General features: G+C 34.7%; 1 protein-coding gene across 1 annotated transcript in view; it reads right to left on the bottom strand.

The window, feature by feature from the left end:
- LOC111050806 (cadherin-86C) overlaps positions 1-24271 on the bottom strand; it is a 59104-nt gene extending 34833 nt beyond the window's left edge. The window contains exons 1-2 of the mRNA XM_039420205.1: positions 24074-24271; positions 6666-6716 (exon numbers count right to left, since the gene is read on the bottom strand). The gene's annotated coding sequence lies outside the window, so the exon portion shown is untranslated. The remainder of the gene's footprint in view (positions 1-6665; positions 6717-24073) is intronic.

Below are 24271 nucleotides of genomic sequence, written 5' to 3'. Positions count from 1 at the left end.
AACACGGCGTGGTTTGATAATTACCCTTCGACGCCAATCCTCAGTTTCCGAGGTATTGAGGGGGCAACAGAGTTTCACAACTTCTGATGTTGCCCATTCATGATCTGTGAAATCCTAATGACCTATATAGGTCATCTCTTGTGCTTGATATCCACACAAAATGAATTATTTTCACAAAATAACAAGCAGCTCTGTTCATCTCGAGCTATTTGAGTTTGAAGGTTTATTGTTCAGGAAGAAAAGAACAGGCGCGTTATCTTAATTATGACACGTGCTAATGAAGTGTTAAAATTTCACTTAAGTTTCCTCTGCTAACAATATGTTCACAATCATTTTTGCTAAAAAAAGTTATGTGACGCCAAACTTGGCGATTTCATACCACCGCTTCTAGCATATCGTAACAGTACGTACGTAACTTTATAGTGATCGTTACATGATCGCCAAAACATCGTTTATAAAATGAGTAAATGTATGTCTCATGGAATACAATCAAATAATCACTATATTTAACTATATAATATTATATTTATATTTAATATAGTGATTATTTGATTGTATTCTAGGAGACATACATTAACTCATACTAGCAAGGAGCAAAGGAGACATTCTCTTGAACATAGAACACGACAAGAGCTTCTATCTTATTTCAATCTCTTATAATTATTTTTACCTATTTAAGAAGAATAACTTGAGACTGATTCTTTCATTCATCCATGTATTCATCAGATTAATTTATCATCAGGTCTAAAAATCAACCGCACCCAAAATATTTCATTGGCTTGTCCAGTTGGATCTGTAGTCATGTGCTTGGAGTGAATTTTACAGTGTTTTTTTCTACAGTTTCAATGGGTTTCTCAACTTTTCAGGATATGTTTGCCTTAAAATTTTCTAGATTTGTTATTCTGACTCCTCCTATCTAGTCATGAGAGAGTTTACTTGTAAATATTTCGAAAATCTCCTCAAACCCACACAGAATTTACATTTTTCGAAAGAGGGGTTTATAATTTATTTTCTTCAGCTTTTTACAGAAATAATTGGTCAATAATAATTCTATGTTTGAATTTGGTACACATATTCAGTGAAGAAAATGCGAGTGTATGCTGGAAAAATTCTGGGGTCCACTCAAATTTCACACGAAATTAACCTCTTTTGAAGCCTATACAATAAATTTCAAATTTTTAACAATTTCAGTAGAGCACTACTGGAGATGAGATCAATGGTTTTTGAACTCTCGCCCAAATCGAAAAATTACGCCCAAGATCTCCCAAAAGTTAGAAGGATTTATTTTCGTTCTAAGTAACTTTGTAGCTGAGCTGATAAACTATTGTTCACTACACAAAATGTAGTCTACTTCACACTTGTGTATTGCATTCTTTGCCAATCAGATAAATAATTCAATTGTACACGAGAATGGGGTAAACATATGAAAATTCCAAAGTTCCATTCTAAATCATCGCAATTTATATAGTACATATAATGTGAGGGCAATTGTTCTGTAATGCAATATGCATGCTGATAAAATAGTCATACATGAATGAGGTGTAAAAATACAAATTATTCTACTAATTACACTTCGTGCCATCTACGATTCAATATAGAATCCTATATGAGAGTAATAATTATTTTTCTCTTTATTATGCAATATTGTAGTGAAGCGAAACAGCATGTAGCGTGTCGGACAAGTGGGCAGGCCTTGAGTCAACGATAACTTTGCTCTGATGGGGGAAGGGGGGATTGACAGGGGGTGGGGTTATGTATCGAGCGCCCCACAATCGGGGTTGGAGTGACCGGCGGTCATTATTTGGCATGCAAAGCAGCTGAACGCTGGACATCGACCTTGTCTTTCTTCCGTTTTCCTCGGTTTAATGACGACTGTGGTGACGTCATACTTTTCCCAGCCACAGCAGCTATAATTTCACGCCCGACGACCCCAAAAACTCAAAGTTGTGAGGGTGATATTGGGCTGAATGGTTCTAATAATTCATTTCTAATAATGATTGAGAGTTGATTGTTATAAAGGGAACGGAAGGACATCGAATGTAATGAGAAAGTTTGATTGTAATTTATGAGAAAATTGAAAGCTTGGTAAAATAAAGTGAATTTAGAAAGATGTGGATTATATTTGTGTATGAAACAGGATAAGATAGTAACAAAACCTAGTTATAAAACTAACGAGGAGGAATAGGAATTAAGAAGTTGGTTAGCACTGCTAAAAATGCTATATTCTTCTAAATATTTTTCATGCAAACCTAGAACAGCCCTTATTGACTTGTTTCTTATCAGGTGCATCTAAAATAATCTCTATTATGACAAATTGGTTGATTTATCAAAAAAAAAGAGAAGGCGTGAATGATCCGTTGCTATTTTGATTCCCTTGTTGGAAAGGGATGAGAGAAAAAATCGAATAGATATAAGGAATGAAATGAAAAAGGGAAAATTCTTTGTATATGATTAATCATCGGAAAAGAGAGACAGATAAGGAAATTGAAAAAGGATCGAGTGAAAAGGAAATTGTATTTCAGAGTTTGAGTAGTGACTCATGCTTCCCTATCGTAGGTTAATTTTTCACAAAGGATTCTTACAACTTTAGAGCTTACAGCACCTTGTTCATAGTGTTGACTTTTTTAAGGGAGAGTAAACAACGCCGAAAAAATATATGATGTATTTTCTTGACCACCACCAAGGAAGACTTTGGAAAGACTAATGACTCAAGAAAGACTTCGTGGCAGGCAACTTTCAGCAGGCAAAGAAAGTGTCGTATATCACAATAGTAGTTGGTAATAATGGAACAAGAATGGTGAAGCAATAGGGTTGAAGTTTTGAGTGAGATTTTTCATTCTTAAAAATATATCTACCTATCTCTGCGAGTGAAGATAAACTTTTTTATTATAAATGGGAACTCACATCAATATTTTAATTATAAACCATTAAGAAATGAAATGAAATGAAAAGAAATGTGCATCAATAAGATACTCCTAATAGAACGTTGCAGATTGAAGACTGTTTTCTAAATAAAAGTTGAATAGCTAGCTGCTTTTCATAAAAAAATATTAACCAACAGTTCAATAATAATGAAAAATAGAAGAACGTAACGTTTTGCTATTTGGTGAGCTTTTCTGCATTTCCACGTAATAAAGTATGTAACAATTCTCAATCTCGAATTTTTTCAAAGCAAATTTTATTCACAGATAGTTTATAGACAAAGTTTTTTTTTCTTGTAATTTGACTGCAATCTAACATTTTGGTTAATGAACAGTTCAATTCTAGCTTAAATTAATAGGTTATAGTTTGACAATAAAGGGGTATATCACTCCTAGACGAAGTGAAATAATGAAAAGGTCATAGTTCAGCTACAGAGAATCAAACAGTGTGGGTTCATATGTGACGTGTATTATGATGTATTTACGATTGTCTCTCTGTACCTGAATAGATACTAACATCATCATCATTATTCTATTGTATACTGTTGTGTACAAAAATAAAACTTTATTCCACTCTATTCATCACCATCAGACAAAACATCTTTGAAAAAGATGTATCAAGTGATAATTTTCAACTCCACTCGAAATATTGCCGAGCTGCAGTAGATTTATTCAGAAAATTTTAGATCAAGGTGAATCTTGCAGCTTTATCTTTGTCGGTGTACTAAAATTAACCTCCTTATGATGCTCGTTTCGCAAGAAACATGAAAAGGGTACATGGCGGCGGCGATCGACCCTCATTTGAGTACATTATCGCCGGACCTTGAACTGAATCCTAATGCCCACCACCCTCCACCCCTGTTTCAGTTCCGGACCGGCCCATGTGATAATGGCGGGAACGCGACTCGATAATGGCACACCACTCATTTTTCAAGTAGTTCCTTTCCTCCGATCTTATCTAATCTTATATTAGAGGGTGGTTCCTGTTTCCAGATTTGTACATATCTCGGGGGCTCTACTACATATTTTACGTTCAAGTCACCACATTTAACCCCTGTTTTTCATAATCAACCAATTCATTATAAGATTTGAGGTCGACCTAATGGTATAGCGATTCAGTTGGTTGATGTACTGAATTTCCACTAGAAGATTAGTGCTGCGTTATTTTACACGTAACATTCAATAAAAAATGCGAATGAGTGCTTATAATTTCGACAACATTACGATTCATGGTACCGGTACGATAATTCTAGATCTAAGGGTAGACTCAGCTTTGGATCCGGGATTCAAGTCCCTTTCATATAGTTTTTGCAAATGACAGTATAAAAAATAGGACATTTAAAATTTAAAAACACTATGTGTGATTTCAAGAAGACAAATAGGCCTAATTTCAATCAAGTTAATGATTTCAACTGACAGCCCTGAAAGGCTTTCAGTTTGTAAACATCAGCAGCTCAGACTGTGCTGATTTTTAGTAGCCTAAATCTCGATTTAGTTTTCTTTCAAGCCTGTAAACTTGTAGCCTGTAAACATGAAAACTGATGTTCACCATCCAGTAAATCTTTGAATGTATTGAGCTATCAGAAATGAAGAAGGCGGGCTCAAACGAAAATGAAATGAAATATTGGGGAAAGATCAAGAAGGTGGAGTTAATATAATAAAACGAGTATTGTACCCAAGCGTGATACTATGCAAAATTTAAATAGCTTCAGTCCCAGTCCATGCTATCAAGAAGTTCGTCGCCGAACCACACTATCATTTCCTGCTTCCTTCTTGGACTTATCTAATGAGGCCGCTCTTATAAACCACACTCAACAGTGCTACAGGGGTCAGTCCGGCACGCAAACATCCTGATAATAATAAAGGTGGCTTATAAGAGAAGGGTCACGCACTACCCTCAACCGAAATTAACCAACTAGAACAAAGAGAATTTATAATTCGCCGAAAATGTTGAGCAATACTGAATTGTTATTTAACAAATATTGTGTAGTTTGGAAGCAAGGTGACGTTTGTATTAGTTCGTGAACTTGTAGGCTAGTGCACGACGCAGATACTTTTAACATTCTGAAAAAATAACAATACTAATAATTAAGAAAATTATCACTTAGAATATATTTAAGAAATGAATAGAATCACTAAGAAATGATTTTCAAGTCGTAAGAATATGCAATTTTTTTCCTTATGAGCCGTTTCTTTTTTGAGTACAAACAGGAACCAAAATTGGACATAGAGAAAATATTCTCTAAATAAAAGAGTGAATCGTGGTTTGATGGACTCAAATTATTTTCAATGCACAACATTTATTCATCGATATTCTCTAAGAGTAAAGTAGATGGGATGGGTGGGGCAGCGGAAAGATATTTTTTTCGATAGTGTTGGGGATCACACTTTAGGGAGGTTGGGAGTCCGGGAAGAAATAGAGAAGGGGCGGTTTTAAAAATTTTGGAAATAATTCAAGAGCTTTCGTTGACAGAAAATGCTTTCAGTCTTTCGATCAAAGTAAATATAATTTTCAAATAAACTGTAGTTTGTTAATAACAAGTATTTTTGGACTAAAACCATTTCCAAAAGTCAGGACAAATGTCGGAAAATTGTGATAACTCGAAGTCCTCAATCTTATTTTGTTCAATCATAGGAAAATAGAATGTATAAAAATACACTTGATAAGAAATAATATGAATCTTTATATTATATCAAGAATTCTATTATTGCGCTGATAATTATAACTCTGTCCTGAAAATGGTCTGTCCTCACATGATGCAGAAAATTTCAATGGTTGAATGAAATTAATTGAATTGCAGCTTATTACAATTCTTATAGAAGAAATGCCTTTCATGGAGGCTTATGAGGCCTCACTCTCTCACTTTTCTGAAAAAGATGAACGTGAGAGAAATAATGGATTTTTCTCCTATTCTTATACAAAGGGATAGTTATTTTTCCATGCTTAATTTTTCTCTATTGTCAATTCATTATCACTGTAGTTATTTACCAGAAGCAATAACATATATTTTTAAGATGTTTAACTGTCAAATATTGTAATTTCATTTTCTGTCTCCATTACTCTATTATGCTGGGGATGCAGGTTTAAAATCATTTCATTATCACTGTAGTTATTTACCAGAAGCAATAACATATATTTTTAAGATGTTCAACTGTCAAATATTGTAATTTCATTTTCTGTCTCCATTACTCTATTTATGCTGGGGATGCAGGTTTAAAATCTTGGTCTCGCCAATAAACCTTTTCTATAATGAATTTTTATGCTGTCATATATTACGATTTATCCCTATTTCTCTCTGTCTTCTCATTTAAAACCTCAATACCTTTTAATCTTTTGTCATGTATCAATTTGCGTATGTCAATATTATTTTTTATCCTACCGTCTATCAGAACACCTTGATGTGGATTTGTGAGGTTCTTTATTCTTGTGTATTGTTATTATTATACATGATAAAGTATTCAAATGTTTCAAACTTCAGATACATTCTGACTGAAGGTCATCCAGAATAAATTTTCAATCGACTACCGATTTCATTTCAAAAGTTGCTGCTTCGGAATTTGACTGGATGTGAGCCAACTATGTTTGTGACTACAGTATTGTGTTTTTCGGAGAGAAGGAAGTTTGTAAGAGAGAGTAAGAAAGTGTGGTATGCTAGTTAGACACGCGAAATCCAGCATGTCGTCTACTTTTATGTATATCTCATTCTGAAAGGAAGTGGAAGCTGTTTACCTGTATGCGCTCACCTCCTTCAAAATCATTTTCACCCTTCCACGTTGATTTAGCACTCCTCAAATCTGCAACATAAGCGACCAAATCAATCAATGAATTGAAAGCAATCAACGAATATTGCAGTCGTTTCAACTATTTCAATAAACCAATATTGCTACGAGGAATCTGTGTTTCATATTTCACTTTTGATGATAATATTGGAGTTTCTCTTCTAAGAAATGTGAAATAATATTACTATGAATAATATTTACTAAGCAAATTCAATGAAAGTTTAAATATTACATTTTATTTTCCTATGATATTATCAAAAGGTTTTCTCAGATTTGGGTGAAAAATAACTTTTTATTATTATTGGCAATATTTATATCCCAAAAATATTGTAACATTACAATTTCATTTTTTTATAAGAAGTTGCTCCTTTCTATTTTTTTTGGAAATTATTCAGGGTATTATAAAGATCCTTATCTGGTTAATCTGGCTTATCTGGAGTCACTGTACTGTATAAAGACAAGTACTCATTACAGAGTGACTCAGCGATTTGCCTCGGGTGCACTTTTGACGCTAGCGATTGAAGGGGAGGCCCATTATTAAGAATATGGCTGTTATCTCACGGATTGTATAGTATTCTTGCTTTTAATTTCGTCTACAACTTGCTTTTGTTGCTCAAACTATTTATTCAATAGAATTTTCCTAACCCTTTCAGCGAGATTTATAAGCATTTTCGCCATTACAACATAACGCATAACCTCTGACCGAAGACCTCTACCATAATGCTCACCCCTCGAGTCAAGTGCTCAGTCATCAAATTGATAGAATTTGGACATCTTCTCATCTATTATTCCCCACTGGCTGCACGCTATCCATCGTTTTCTTCAGAACTAGACTCAGATAAATTTTTAGCCTATAATATGGTACCTAGCTGATACAAATACGGAATGGACATAAGAGGAAGAAAATACCTCAAAGTATTTTGGAATAAAACTTGATTCAAGTTATTACAGAGCAAACATTCACCTTGTTTTCAAGGCTCACAGTCACAGAGATCAGACAAAAACAAATAAGCAGAACCATATTATTGATCTTGTAATTACATTGGCACTGACATCAAGCTGTAAGTGACCTTCGTGTTTCAGGGTCTGGTTGCTTTTTTAGCCACAGTATTCCAAAGTACTCATGTATTCAATGTAATATGAATTATTTACGAATGGAGTAAAAATAGCGTATTGAATTTGCTTGTAAAGTTACTGAAGATGGGTGGATGACTTCAAATCGAATGGTTGATATTGTTTCAGTTTGTATATGTTTATATGTTTCACAAACATGTTTGTTGGAGAAGTTTTGGGAAATTTAATTACGTTCGACAAACAATGTTTGCCCATGGCCAGTGTGGACTCGTCACCAAACAAAATATTCGTATTGTAAGTATGTTTTACAGCTGTTTTACAGCTGTCAACTCTGAAAATGTTTGGAAAAACAGTAATTTTTTGTTTGACGAACAATGATTGTCCAAACTTTTTAAAATTTTTGTCCCTGAACTCATCAACAAACATGTTTGCCAAACATGTATGTCGAACATTTGTTCAGTGTGGCTTTAAGAGAACAATATAAACTTAATGATATTAAGCACCATGGGTACACTACTTTTGAATTTTCCAACTCTCAAAAGTGCACTGCATAGCTAAGGCTTATCCATTTGGAATTCAATCAAATAAATACATGAGAGGTATAAAAAGAGTTATAACCATGGAACAGTTGAATGTCGGATATCGGACCTAGAGTTTGAACAGAAAAATGCCAGGAAATGAAAGGAAAATAATTATTGTATTGTTGGTGAAGTCAATAGTATCAAAGCTGGTCATAGATTAAATTTGCAGCCAATAAGAAGGCAAACAATTGCGGTTTCAGCAAATGAACAGTCACGTCAGTCTGCCAATAGACATCAGCAGACAATCAACAAGGTGTTAACAAATAGGAATACTAGTCATACTAGTAATTAGAAATACTAAGCCAAGGAATTGGCATAGGAATAATAGGCCTAAGAATAGGCATAGGAATACTAGGCATAGGAATAGGCATAGGAATAATAGGCCTAAGAATAGGCATAGGAATACTAGGCATAGGAATAGGCATAGGAATACTAGGCCTTGGAATAGGTATAGGAATACTAGGCCTTGGAATAGGCATAGGAATACTAGGCCTATCAAAAATTCATCGAAAGGAGGCTATAACAAACAGTTTGCGCTTGCATAAGGCGAACGCACACCGCTCTCTCGGCTCCCAGAAAAGACTAGGATTTCAAATTCAGCCAATAAGAAGCTAAACCAATGAGGTACAAGATAGTACAAGCTAATAAGGGAGCACAGATCTATACCAATAAGAATGAGGGGTCAGCCTTCCTTTATACGTTGGTAGTAGGCTACGCCTAATCCAATGATTGCATATAAAAAAGAAATTAATTTCAAATAATTTTCTTCGCCAAATAACAAAAATCTACTCCAGTGGAGTTCAGAAGTTATGGAACAAGCGGTAACAAAGAAAGTCTCTCAATGTGCTTTCAAATTCTTGAAATCATAATAAAATAGATGTTTTTCTAAAAATGTTAAAAAAAATTTTTGTGGATTTTTCTGCAAATAAATCTGTGTAAATCTTTAACGTTGCAAAAAATGGATGAGTTCAAAATTCACAAAATCAATAGGCGTATATCGTGGACGAGAAAAGTTTCAGTTGTAGGCAATAAATGTCAGTGTAGGTAGAGCACGACACTTAAAAATGGCGACTGACGAGTTATTTGGTGCTTAAAAAGGCAGATATCGTGACTAGGCTCCAGTTCTCTCTTTATCACTCCCTGTCAAACTGATTTTTCTAAAAACACTTCTCGTTGCACTGTTCTAGTTTGTTAATGTTTGGTTCGGAATGTATTTCGCTTGTCACTCACTAATACTCATGATTATTCTTATTCAAATGCTCGGAGACATGTTTGCTTGAATACTCATTGGTTTTTGCATATTATTCCCATCCAATAACGTTGATCACAAGACAATAGACACATACTCTGGAAACTAGTGGTGAGGGCAGGAGCGGTGGAAGGGAGTGTTCGTTGGGGGGGGGATGACCTCCTGCTTGTAAATTTTGGGATATAATCGCTGTGAATAATTCCAATTTAAAGCGATTCAACGTTAAATTTTTCAAGTATAATTCGGTGCTAGGAACTTTGGGACCAATATTTTTTGGGACTGAAGGGTTCCGACATAAAAGAGGATGGTTCTTCGCAGGTATAATCAAGTATCTCCAACAGGTGGATGGACATTGTTCTTCAACACAAAGGCGTTGAACACATGATTAGTGAATCAGTTGCAGGCCTATTAATTTATTTATAAATATTTATTCAATATACTTTAAGTATTTCTTCATTCAGATTTTAAAATTAAATATTTTATTTCCGCTATACTTGATGAGGAAAATATGAATTTCTTGTTTTCATTAGTTCATGAAGCTTTAATCTAATAACATGTTGGAAGAGAAGCCTTCTGATGTCTGTAAATGAAACGTCTACTCAGTACACAGAACTATTTCTGAAAATGAATCTATGAATTATCTCCATTCAGTGACAGAAGCATGTAAACCTGTCGAAAGAGCCGACTGTTGTTTGCTAATTACCTCGCAGGTAGAGATCCCAGAATTGGTCCCAAAGCTCCGGCCACCGAATAATTCACATGCTCTCACTGACATAAAACAGCGTTTAGTCTTGAATCAGGTCAAATACAGTTATCAAATCCACTCTTCACCAAAATATTTATACCTTAGTATAAAAATTGTTTAATTATACTAGTATAGTGTTTGTACTTTTACTGTACCGTAATAGCAAGTATCTAAGGCTATACTGTACTAATAACTCATGAGGTGATTTTCTAAACTTCACTACTGATTCAAATCATATTCTCATCCATTGAGGAGGTACTTTTTTTGCTGAGGGTGCTGCTCTTATGAGATCTGGGCTTTTGCGTGAGTAATGAGGCGGATTATAATGAGAGGTAAAATTACTTCCGACTGAAATCTTCTTTGAAGATGTAGTAGCGAACGAATTTCAGTTCGGATACGTTGCTGCTCATCTAACAGGTATTGACAGAGATTTCTTCCACGACAGTAACGCTTTTCACTCGTGCAAAAGTGAGATACGATAACAGGGACCACTTAATATTTTCTAGGTGGTTGATAGATGGCTGAATACGGTCGGATGACAGGCTTGCAAAAGTTTCAGAAGCTCGCGTGAAAGAATGGTCGTGTGTCTCGTTTATTTCGCTAACACGAAAACGCGACTAGAGGTGATGGAGGAAGAACGGGAGAGAAAGAGAGAGAGAGTGAGAGAGCGCATGAGAGGGAGAGAGAATGATTTGGGAGCAAGGAGAAGAAAGGATTGACAAGAAAGGAGTCCGATTGGTTGTGGTAAGCTCTCAATCCCTGTTTCATGCTGGTTCAGGGAAATTATTAGAGAATATAAAAATGATAATAATAATAAAGTTCATCATGGTCGGGTCAAATAGCAACAAAGAGAATACATTTTCCGCTGAATTAATTCAACGCGATCCCCTGCCTTCCGCATTTTTATTCATATTTTGCCAAAATGGAATTTATTATCTAGTGTTGAAACGTTCGTAGGGATGGTGGTTCAATGTCCCTACTTATTTCAATGTTATTGCCGTTTTATATCCGCGTCGTGGTTCATTCATCCCGGTGCGAATGTTATCCATTACAAATCATTGTAAAGGTATTGATGAAAGATATTGATATAGTTCACGCTACTTGAATATAAAATATGATCCTTCACACTCACTATCTCCTATAGGCTACAGCCTATAAAAATAATAAGTGGATAGCAGTACGGTATGCTATGTTATGTATAAATTAACTAGACACTTTTAGGCCTTCATTTGGGCAGTGAATCATCATCATTCCGAATAATGATACATTAGTGTGCAGATCGCATAAGAGTAGCCTACGGAAAACTAAAATCGTGTGTGAAATGCTGAACAGAATCAATATTATCGACCGATTGTAGACGGAGAGAATATTGTTCATACTTTCTTGAAACTTTGGCTCGTAATTTTCGTTCCATAGGTTGAAACTCATGAAATGTAGCATGCAACACACTGAAGATGATTATCCAAGTAATAAGCCGGTTGCGAAGTTTCCGAACCTACTGTTTGATAGTGTTGATTCATGGAAAGGGAAGAAAATCATGTCTGTTTCAGTGTTATGTGTGTGATTTGAAGGGATTGCTAACCAACGCACACAATGACAAACTATGGTTGTGTAAGTCAATAGCATGCATGGTGAGGAGCAACATATTCAGATTCACAGCACTGATATGATAGGCACCTGCACGCTATTCTGTAGATTTGTAGCAATCAGATAAGTTATCAATGTCACATGAAGGCCTGATAGTTCACAAATACTACGCCTACTCATAGAGCTACGGAAGGGTTCTATAATTCATCCCTTTACTGCTATGCAGCCTACATATATGATTTGAAAATGTAAATTCAAGTACAAATTTACTTGTTTGAAGTAAAAAGATTCAAAATGTAAAAACAAAACATGAAAAAATATATTTGATTGCTGGTCATGTTTGTTGGATAAGCTTATGGAAGGTGTTGAATCCTCTAGGAGTTAAAATAAGAGCTTTGTGCCATTGAATATTTTGTAGCACTGTACGGTTGTTAATTCAATACACTAGGGCCGAGTTGCACAATGACAGTTTGTGTTGAATAAAGAAATTAATTAATTAATAGTAATAATATCGTGTGACCAGGCTGGCTCAGGTCTGGTGTCAGAGTTTTCAGGTCGCTACTGATCAATTTCATGGCCTCTGACATGACCTAACGACTGCTTTTTAGGCAACCGGGACCGACGGCTTAACGTGTCCATCCGAAACACGGGATTGGCCCAAGATAAATATCTTGCCCGGGCCGGGAATTGAAACCGGGCCTCTGAATCATAAAGCAAGCATCTCATACACTCGACTACGGCCACTCTTATTAATTAATTGATAGGCCTATACGTGAGAAGAGCTACGAGACAGATTTTCCTTTTAGCTAAATCCTTTTATGAGAAAAATATTGCGGAGACAGTGAGATAATCTAAGTCTGTTGTTTGTTTAAACACATTGGTTTGTTAGGCTTTCATGAATAATGTATTAAATATTTGTTCACTTTCGACATATATTATGGTCACGGAATAACTGCATAATAGTAAACTATTGATTGAAGTTAGTAGGTTAGTGTGTTTCTAGTTTGTGATAATGAATTTTCACAACTAATTTTCCTGATTCATTGAGAAAGAAAACTGCATGTTGCAAAATACCGTATTTCTTGTCATAACTTCCATATTGAATTGATCATTTCTTGCTAATGCAGCACTTGCAACCTTCATCTGCATGCTTAAATCATTACGAGGTTTACTCAGAATTTTATATTTTTATTTCTGAATTTAAGTATATTCAACTGCATATTCAGCAGTATTTTCAGAATTTCTTGACCTCATGTAAGCTAGCGGAGCTTCATCAACACACTACGTCGAAGATCAAAGACTTTAGTTTTTATAAAATAGATATAGTATATCCTGCATTTCCAATTATCTCGTAAAAAGCAAAAGTGTATGCAGCTACTGCAATTGAGAACAATAAAATATTTGAGGGTCAGAACTCAATTTATTCTAGCTTGATAAGTTATATAACCTCACGCTCCAACAACTTAAAAGTAAAAATGAGCAAACATTTTCATTATATTTATTGTAATTATTAATTCTTTTATATAACACAGTCACAAATTATCATAATATACTATACGATTTGGAGAGGACAACAGGCTGAGCCCAAAACTGTCTCTCTTCCAAATTTTCATAGTTAAAAGTTTCCAAAACAATAAGTATTCACTACTCTAAAATGATGAGGCCAAATGTCATATGTCAAAACAACGATGTTCATAGTTGATAATTCTGTTGGCTTCTCAGAGCTTGGAAGTGACTGTTGGAAAATAAATATTGTCCAGAATCTAGAATATCCAGACGGGAAAAAATCAAACAACTCTCTTCTTCTGTAAGTGTGATTTCTATTAAATTTGATTGAGCTATCATTTTCAATTCTATCAGCAGCTCTTGTGAAACGAAGAATATGCTTCCAACAGGTGGTTTTCACATTGAATTTGGTAAAGCTGAAGTTATTATGAGTGATATTGACGAAACGCTCAAGAGTTGAAAGCTAGTCAATAAAACGCTCTCTAGAGTGGTGAGAGGGGGCTGCTACATTGTCACTAAACAAAGCTCAATGATCTCTATTCACCATCATTATTCATGACTTTCTCTAGCACTCTTCTTCTAAAGCATAACAACTGTATGATCAGTAATCATTTAGGCCTGAGTTTGTTTACATGAAATTGTCGGTTAATAAATCAATCCCTTATAATTAAAAAGTCGTTGAAGGTGTACGGTATCCATCAGCTAGATAAATTAGGCTGCCATTTCAAGCTGAAAGGTTTGGTATCACATTTCATACTTGGAGATTAATTATCCAATTATTCTCTCATTAAATTAATGAACTCGATTTTGAATAGATTCCTTATATTCGGCTATAGCTAAAAGCTAAGCAGCCTAGCATTTGCAATTGCGCAGAAGGATGATTTGGCAAAAGTGCGAAAATGTTAACTGAAATATTGTAGCCTATAAATTTCTTTGAACTATCATTCAACTATCAACTATTGGATTACAGAGTTGATTCACTCATTATACTTTTACCGTAATACCATAGTCTACAATGCATATTCCATTGTTTTTTAAATTTCAATACATTTCAATTTCAATTGTCAATTCAATTTATTTCTTTTTACACACACATACAAGTTTAATACAGAGATTAACAACAATAACAATAATACACATTAAAACAAAATAAAAAGAAAGTGGTGCAAAAAGAGGATGGAAGATTGAAGGGGTTTTCCAACTATGGATATCCATGTACTAGGAAAACCTTCAATCCTTGAGAAGGTGAAAAAGGTATCAGGAAAAGTAAATAGACGGTAGATATGAAAGGATGGGATGGGGGAAGAATAATAAGGGAAGGATGGAAAAAAGAAACCGATAGGATTAGGTGTTAAAAAAGGATTTGAAGTACTAGATGAATTACAAAGGATTGCAGAATAAGCAAGCACACAAGTCAGAAGAGTAAACTTTGGAAGAAACATCTCATAGATAGAAGAAGTAGTTGCATTTGATCCAGATGTTGATATCGAAGCAATTGCATTTGATCCAGGTGTTGATATCCTGTTTAAGTTTTTTAGTTATTTTCGCTAGTTTTTTAGTTGTTTTAGTTAGTTTTTTAGTTCATTTGATTCTAGATGCCTAATCAATCAAGTTGAACAATCTATGAGATAACCTTCTTGAATTTCAACATTTAATAAATCAAGAAAAACAGAATGAAGAATGAAATTCTCCTGAAACTGAATTGGAGAAGTTCACTTCTGAATAAGTTCCCAATCTGTTGAATATCTTGTTCCCAATAGGAGGTGATTGAAATAAATTTTCTCACATGGCTGGCATGCCTTACTGCCTGTCAAGCAATATCAGCTATTGTAGCTTCAACTACAATCAATTAAAAACAAGTACTGTACCTAGATAGTAAATAGACTATCACGATATACCGTATAATTTGCTTCTTTCCTTATATTTGAAGAGAAAAACTTCTCACCAAATAATTTTTCCAGCCAAGTCTTCCTATTTTTGTACATTGAACAATCAATTTATCTGCTTTTGTTTTGAATTTCGTCCATAAGAACTTGCAAATACTTCGATCATTTGGATTCCATGCAAGAAAACCATCCTACTCAGGTTGCTCTTATATTACGGTACGGTACGGTAGTACAAATTGGTTTTCAGATCAAATTTTTTATGAAAAATATTACCTGAATACTTGATTAAACTATCTACATTACCTAATTTCAAAGTGGAACCAGATATTATAAGGGAAGATCAGTACTAACTTCTCTCTGGCGGAACATAGGCACAAAGATGTGTTCATTCCTTTATTTGGAGGGATTCCTCTCAAGCTGTGGAGTCACTCACCAACGTCCCTAGCAATTAATAAATTGATTGGCTTCCAAATAATGATTGACTCTTCCAATTTCTAGAATTATTAGTAGCTCTGTGAACAGTAGACCTCATGCAGTTTTATCATCCACAAGTATCTGGTGTCACTTGTTCACCGGCTTCTCCAGACGTCAATTACCTATATTGGTCTACGACAATAAAATCTATTTATTTATTTATTATTATTCATTTATTTATCTGCGTAATGCATGCAATGAATGCTGATTGTCACTTGTCAGCTGATTGATTATGAATTATTCTATAGTCTGATTGATCCTATCTTCAAATTAGATGATAATATATTATAATAGTGATAATCAGAGTATGGAGGAATTCCTTTTCTTTTCATATTATCCTTAAAATGAAAAATTTCAAAAAACCTAGTGTATACATCGACGTGCAGTTGAAAAAGGAATATTCCTGCCAAATCTCATCGAATTCTATCAACGCGTTTGGCCCTAATCACGTTACATACAGACAGACAAAAGAAAATCCGAGTTAAAACATAGACCTCACTAAGTTCGGTCAATTATTTGAAAACTCGATTACACTAGTAGTTATGTAAACAGTAGACCTCGCGCTTAGTAAGTTACATTGACCTGTTGTTATGTTTTCTCAAAAATTAATAAATGATTTATCAATTTAAAATGTCTAGAAAAAATCCTAAATAGACATAGAGCTTTCTGTCCTATCGTACCGTGACGTGTCGTCCCGGAATGTGAGTGTGAGCGCTGTTATCAGGTCTGGCTGCCGTCGATACGCCAATCCAATCAACCCATCAGAGAACATTCTGTGTTGTGTTGGCGAAAAATTGGTGTGTTGAAATTAACAAAATAAACTACCATAATGCTGATTTCCTACTAACTTCATTTCCCACTTCATGATTTTAGAAATCAATTTCTTTTCAATAATATTTGTTTAATCATCAGATTAAAAAAGAAAAATGTAAAAAAAATGTTTTCTATCAATAACTCCAAACTCCAAACTAGAATCATAGCCTCAGCTTATGGAAAGACGAAGTTAGTAGACAAACTGTCTACTAACGTTGATGGAAAGATACATTTTCAAGATGTTCTATGTTTTTGAATGGGTAGTATTATAGTCCACTAGACAGCTGATTTATGATGAATAATTCCAAAGTCTGATATTTACGGTAATATTGGCGTTCAAAGGAGACTCCTTTTCCTTTTGTATTATCCTTAAAATGCAAAATTTCAAAAAAACCGTTTGTATACGTCGACGTGAAATTCAAAAAGGAACATACCTGTCAAATTTCATTAAAATCTATTGCTGCGTTTCGCTGTAAATGCGAACATAAATATGAACAAAAATATAAACATATGAACATAAAGAGAAATGCAAAACCGTCCACTTGAATCTTAGACCTCACTTTGCTCGGTCAATTACCTACATCACCTAATTATGAATTAGAAATATTGAAAACTGGCCGAACTAGTGGAGTATCACCAATAATGTACATTATATGTAAAAAAAAAAACGCATTCATATAAAAGAATCTCTCTCTTCAGAAATTGAAAGTGGAACATAGGCACAAAGAAGTAGTGTTCATTCCTTTATATGAAGGATCCCTCTTAAGCTGTGGAATCACTCATCAACTTTCGTAGCAATTAATAGATTAGTTGGTTTCTTACTAGAAACTCTTCAATTTTTTAGAATTATTATTGAGCTTTCTTGGAAATAATTATGAGTTCATTGAAGCATTCAGTCGCGAAATAACCCAATTGTTCTAATCAAGCCAAATATATAAAAAGGAAGTTGTTGTTTGATTTTGTGTCAGCAATTTGATCGATCCGAATGCTTTTCTTCACTTCTGCAGTGAAGCACTGGAGGCATCCATTTTCCAGCTCAGTGATGACGGTGTACTGAACTAGATCAGCACAGACTTCCTGGTTTGAATAATTGAGCACTATAGCAGTTAGTTGATCGTTTAGCTCTCCAACATTAACTTAGCATTACGCTATCAAGTATCAACAGTATAGTTTCCCAAACTAGCTAAAGAGATATAGTTGAGGGATTGGATAGGCTACTAGTTTGGAAATAATAATTATTGGCAGATTTATTTAATAGACTAAACTTTTATATCACTCCATCACATATTACTATAGTAAACTTTTTGTTTTCTCGATTAGTATTCATACATTTCTAGTAATTTTATTGTTGATGAATGAAATATTGGGAATCTACCAATTTCAAAACCCTGGGATTAAGGATTTTAAAGTTGTTTTAACGCATGAACTATGAAAACTTTATCATTGAACGAGCAAAGCGAAGTTTCAGTTTAGACTACTAGTCAGTCACCAGGTAGGTACTGAAAAAGGGCCGTTTCGTGAATTAATTCCAAACCAACTTAATTTTTCGTGCAATGATTCTGGAGTTATTGAGAACTTGAATAAAAAAAGTTTACCTCTCCAGCTTTTCATAGGATACCGCAAAAACCTCGAGTTTTTTGTTCCTTTTCCAGCGTTTTCCGCCAAATTCAACCATCGGACATAGAAAAAGGAAGGCCTACCCGTTATCAGTTTCTAGAGCACAAAATTACAACGAAATTCTAAGGGATTTAGAACTATAGCCTACTCTTAAATGATGATAAACGGAAGATATTATAATAACTGCGAGAAAGAACAACTTTAACGGTATCCTTATTCCGTGATATGGTCAACTAAAATTCTTTAACACTTGACACGTTTTTAAAAATTGTAACTGAGTTCTCATCTAAGATAGAGATCTCTAAATGATTTGATTCTATTTGAAGTCTTATTAGCTGGAGAATAAGGTGAGAAATATTTTTTGTTCAATGGCTGGATTTGGCGGAGATCGCAAAAAAAACTAGAAAAGGAACAGAAAATTCGAGATTTTTGGGGCACTTTGCAAAAGGCTCCAGGGCTAGAAGATCAACTTTTTGTTTTTGTTGTTCAGTACTTCAGAATAATTGCACGAAAAATACAGTTGGTTCAGTTTTTCTAGCAAAATATACCTGGTTACTGGACTATATTGATTTCCTTTTGTGTGTTTTACAATTACAAAATCTTTGACCAATCGATTTCAAATTTGGAAAATAGAATTACAAAACTCGGTATTTTAATTGAATGAGAGATGATCATTAATTCATACCATTCCTATTAATATCTTGTGAATGACTAAAACACTTTAATGTCGATCTATGACAATTTTTTCAAGTACTTCGAACCACTATATGGACGGAATGCTATCTCTTGTATGTAATATCCAGAGAATAGCTATACACAGATTGATTATTTTATGATAATATCATAGAGAAGAGATGTATTATAGAGATGCTATATTCTCTCTGTGATAAAGAAACCAGGAATCATTACATTGTATAATGTATACATGCTTCAGCTCAACAGCTGGAAAGAGAGTTGTTGGATTGAAGGAAGAAGGGAACAAAAACATTAGAGGCATTGCCAATGTGTTTGTATTGACAAAACTGTAAAGGAAGCAGGACGGTTGCTGGTTGCTGGCTGCTGGTGCACTAACATGCATGCGACTTGCTTTTGAGAGGGGAGCTAGAGGCAAAAGGCACGCACATTTTCACGCTCACGCTCAACTTCACCTGCCGCAGTGGCGTAATACAAGTTACCATGAAGACATGGATAAATTGGAAAAGAGAGATAGAGTGAGAGAGACAACTAAAGGGTGAGAGTCTTCAAGTTGAAGAGAGAGAGAGAGTAGTGAAGAGAATGAATGAATAAGTTGTTATTATTCTGGAGCTGAGAACATTCAGGATTCAGCAACAACTGTTCATCTATTCTTGTGTTGGAAAATTGGAATGATCATTGTTGAAATTTCCTTCCTCTGAAAGCCTACACGAGAGTTATTGGCAGAAACCAGAAAGTTGTACAGTTCAAGTATTTCGTAATATGTTATGGTATTGTTGATTTTCATGTTATTAAAAATCAATAATGCCTTATTTTGGCTTACATCATATGCTCAAAGGTGTGGTTTGTGGATAAGGTGCTTCTACGACTGCATGGAACGATTCAATGGTGACAATGAATTTCCCCGAACTGAATCTTTCATTGAAATTACAATATAATGGCATAAATTAAAAATTTAACCTCGTTAAACATTCTTCATTGTAATCGGCACAAATAGGTGCTGGGTACTATACGGTGTAACTATACATAAATTCATACATGCAATGCATAATATTCTGTATTATCAAATTAGAACAACTTCAAGTATAGGGAAACTACACGACGCGGAACTTGAAACGATCATAAATCATAGTTTTCAGTTCAGATTAGTTGAGGTAGGCAAGATATTGAGAGTATATAGGGTAGCCTACTGTGCCACTTTACACTAGTACCGTACTCCAACACTGCAAAGGAGTAAAGTTGGTAAAGGATCGGTACTTGATTATTATTATTGGTAAGTTATGGAAAGGGAAGAATTGTTTTCCTTCAATGAATGAGGGCTAGTTTTAAGGAGATTAATAAATAATTGATAGCAGCAAATAAAGATTATAGGGTGGTGAAAAAATTATGATTAAGATCACCGAGAATGAAATAAAGAGGAGGGAGAAGCATAATGATTATCGAGATGTAGAGGAGGAAGTATAGTTCACAGCATTCTACCGACACTGTACAGACACGTAACGTAGCGTGCCAGGAGCAGACAGAGGTGCATTCTCCAATGTAATACTGCATTTGAATTCACAGAGCATAATAATATTGTAATATTCACATCTACCAGCAACTGTCCGCACAGACACAGAAAGGTAATATCATACAATAATGACAATGCAAGAACATGGTTAGGTACTCTCTGTCAGGAACTTCACGTGGCTGTTGGTTGATGAAAATGAAGTTTTAAATAGCTGGGAGAAAACATTAGTAGAGAATAAGAAAGAGGAAGAAAAATAGAAGGAAAGAAGAAGGGGATGAAAGAGCATGTGAGGAAGAATAGGAGAAAATGATAAGGAAGGAAGAGTCCTGAACCTCAACTGTCTGTCAAGTTCGCACCTTTTCTAGCGGCGAGAGCCTATATTTCTGTGCAAAAATTTCGCTCGTATTTATAAACACGCCACAACTCAGTATAATTATGATCAGTGCTCGACCTTCATCATCAGTTTATTACGGCTCTGCTGTGCGATTTGTTTCGTGATAGAAATAAGCTAACTAGTTCAGAGCAGGCGATTTGATTTATCAGGTCTAATGATTTTGGGCGAGTTCATTTATTTTGTTTCGGAGGTGTCAAATGAGTAGTCTCATCCTCAATAACACTATCATAGCGCATTGATAACCACTCTTGATTTTTATCAGGGTTGATCGGTAGGGTATGTTGTGTATTGTAGATCTAAACTGTTTGTATTTTTCAAAAGTGCCACCCAATATCAGGCTCTATCTAAAACTTACCAAAAATGTGATAAATAGTATTGTTGAATCATGGTTGAAAATAGTAAAACAAAACATAATTTCTCCACTCACCTCTTCTTTAAAAGTGAATTAGATACCACTACGTCAATTCATTTCCTCCATACAGTAGCAATTTCTATCTTAGTAGCCTAAAGTTCAAACCCAGTCTATCACCAAGAGCTTTCAACCAAGTCAGTCCCGTGTTATTGGATGGGCACGATAATTGGTCAGTCCCGACTGAAGTACATGAAGATATGACTATCTTAAGGCCCATTGACGGTTTCAGTAGGCGAGATGGGATATTTCTACAATTGTAGAAGGGACTTCTCACCAACAAAGGCCATATGAGTTCACCTTTATCTTTATTAATATAACTGTAGAACATCAGTGGTGCAATATGTTGTTGTAGTATAAGGAATATCATGTAACATGAATTCTCATCATAAAAGAGATTCCAAAAGTCTAAAATTTCATTCCCTCAATAAACTGTGAGACAGCATTGACTTCGAAGTTACCATCTGACTATTTCTTTATTTCTCTTTATTTGAAATTTTACGACTTTCACAATATCAATATCGGGGAACCGAGCTTCACTCGTTATTTTTATTTATTGATAAACAGAACACAATTCTCTAAAATGATCGTGTTCATATTTCACAGCTGGCTATAATTATGTCATCTTATGAATTTCGGGGATGCGATATTTTGATTTTTCACATACTCGCTTACTCACTTTTACTATCCACAGCTGTTTCAGCCAAGGATGAATTATCCTTCTAATGTCGTTCAGAGAGTTTTCCCAAGGATGAGACCTAGTGCAATCGAATCTTTATATGGAACCTAATATGGAATCTTCATATTATTTTTTAATGGAACCTACTATGTTCCAAATTTCGTGAAAATCGTTAGAGCCGTTTTCGAGATCCGTTAAACATAAATAAGCAGATATAAATACAGAAATCGCTCGCTTAATATAATAGGATATATTATACAATTCGTAGATATTAATGTTGCTTTCGTTATAATATAAAATTTCACGATATCACAAACGAATAGTGCAGTTACATTAAAGGAGTTGCACAGCGTACATTAGGCTACAAAAGCTGTAATCAACTATTTCTAGAATGTAGTAGACAAATAGGCTCAAAAAAAAACAAAAATTTTTTTACAACTCAAAACAATTGAGGGTCCTACCAAGCCCGAAGGTTCTGAAGCTTCTGAAGAAATAGTGTTGATTACCAGTATTAATAAATGTAATCATTGGAAGGGAGGAGTGACATCGCTAACATTCAAATTCCAAGCAATTACAACCATGTTTGTCTCATTCAGATCAATACTGTGTTATAATCTGCTGTTTGTGGTGAACAAATGCGTGAACAATTGTGAGGTTCGTGACAGCGGAGTTGAAACAACTTGAAATTGGCAGCTAGGATTAATTGACATTAGAAGTGGTTCTACCCAAATTTTCAATTGTTCAGCACTCATAATTCAATTATTATTACAGGTCATGGCCACTCTTTAATTATATAGAATCATAGAGGAAAGAAAGTACAACTCATGCTATCTTTTCTCTATGATAGAATATTATATTTCAATCTGCAATGTATGTAGTTTCCCTGGTGATAATGTAGCCTGCCTAGGGATACTTTTACATATGCTAGGCTACGAACCTACCTGAAGTTTGTTCCGCGTGTTTGCGTCAACTCGGATGGTGCAACAATGTTTTGTCCATAAAATATCAACTCGCCTGAATAAATATATAAATCTTTAGAAATATTCAAGCTTATTTATCGATACTACATAACTCAATATGTCACTTATCTGTTACACCCCTTTTGGTTGAAAATGTAATTAGTTAAGATAGTAGACTTACTAGTTGAAACTTAAACAACTCTGCTCTAGTAACACTAATAAAAAGTTGAAGATCGACGTAAACATGGATTATATTTATTGAGATTGTCAATAAATTAACAATGAAGTGCAGTATAGCATAGTATAGTATTTTATTCGTCAACAGAAAAATATATAAATATATGACGCGCTCCAAAAAAGTAGCGGCGGTTATCAGAAGAAAACGTATCAAATAATTTCACTCGAATTAATGAAACATGCATATTGGAAAAGCATAATAAACTATAAGCGTGTACCTCAGCTTTTGTGATAACACAAACGCAAGTTATATTCTAATACATGAACACAAGAGCACAGGAAACAGATGGAAGTGATGGGAGAATATATGCAGAAAGTATAGAATGTGATGGATAGAATGTAATAGTGTATTACATTGTATACTCTTTGCGAATATGGAACGAAAACTGCCTATTCTCTTATTCATTCATAAAATCAGATATTCAAACATTATACTATACTGAAAAGCTGGATTAATCCCCACTATGTACTTCTGAATACAAGCACAAATACAAATAAGACAAAGCCATTCATTTATTCAATTCAGTACTTCAGTTCAATTTAGTAAGGCCAATTTGTGGAAGTTTATACTATAGTGCAAAAAAGTAGTTTCTATGAAGAAAACTTTTCGAAGTCGACAAACTGTTAAGATTGGAACAATAAATTGATCACAAGATCGGCGTGCTCAAATCACCGGCACCCTTTTTTGAGGTTCTTTCAGAGGTTTTTCCTGTGTATCCTAGGTTGAGCATAATTAAAAAGAGCTGAGAACTTTTATAATGTTGGAATCTATCATATTAAAGCTTATAGTAGGAGTATAATATTATGATATCATGTCGGATCATCCAGAGAGATACTAATGTGTCAATTTTCTACTATCATCTCTGCAATGTTACTGTTTTACTGTATTGAATATGATCGGAAACGCAACATGTATATTACGAGCTTTATAATAACAGATTATTCCAATCGCAACTCACGTATGGATGATCGCACTCGACAAACGTGGAGCCGCCTTCGAACTAAACACAAACGTGACGTTGAGAGTTGGTAAGGCGAGCGTGGACTGAACTGTTGGCTGACGATGGTGGTGTGACCAGTGAGGCATGGACTGAGAATGAGTGAGTGACTAAACCACCAACCCACACAACCGCCGGTTGCACAAAGGGGAGCAAAAA

The sequence above is a fragment of the Nilaparvata lugens genome, chromosome 2 (genome assembly GCF_014356525.2).
Source record: "Nilaparvata lugens isolate BPH chromosome 2, ASM1435652v1, whole genome shotgun sequence".
NCBI classification, from domain to species: Eukaryota; Metazoa; Arthropoda; class Insecta; order Hemiptera; family Delphacidae; genus Nilaparvata; species Nilaparvata lugens.
This window is presented reverse-complemented; position numbering and strand designations above follow the sequence as displayed.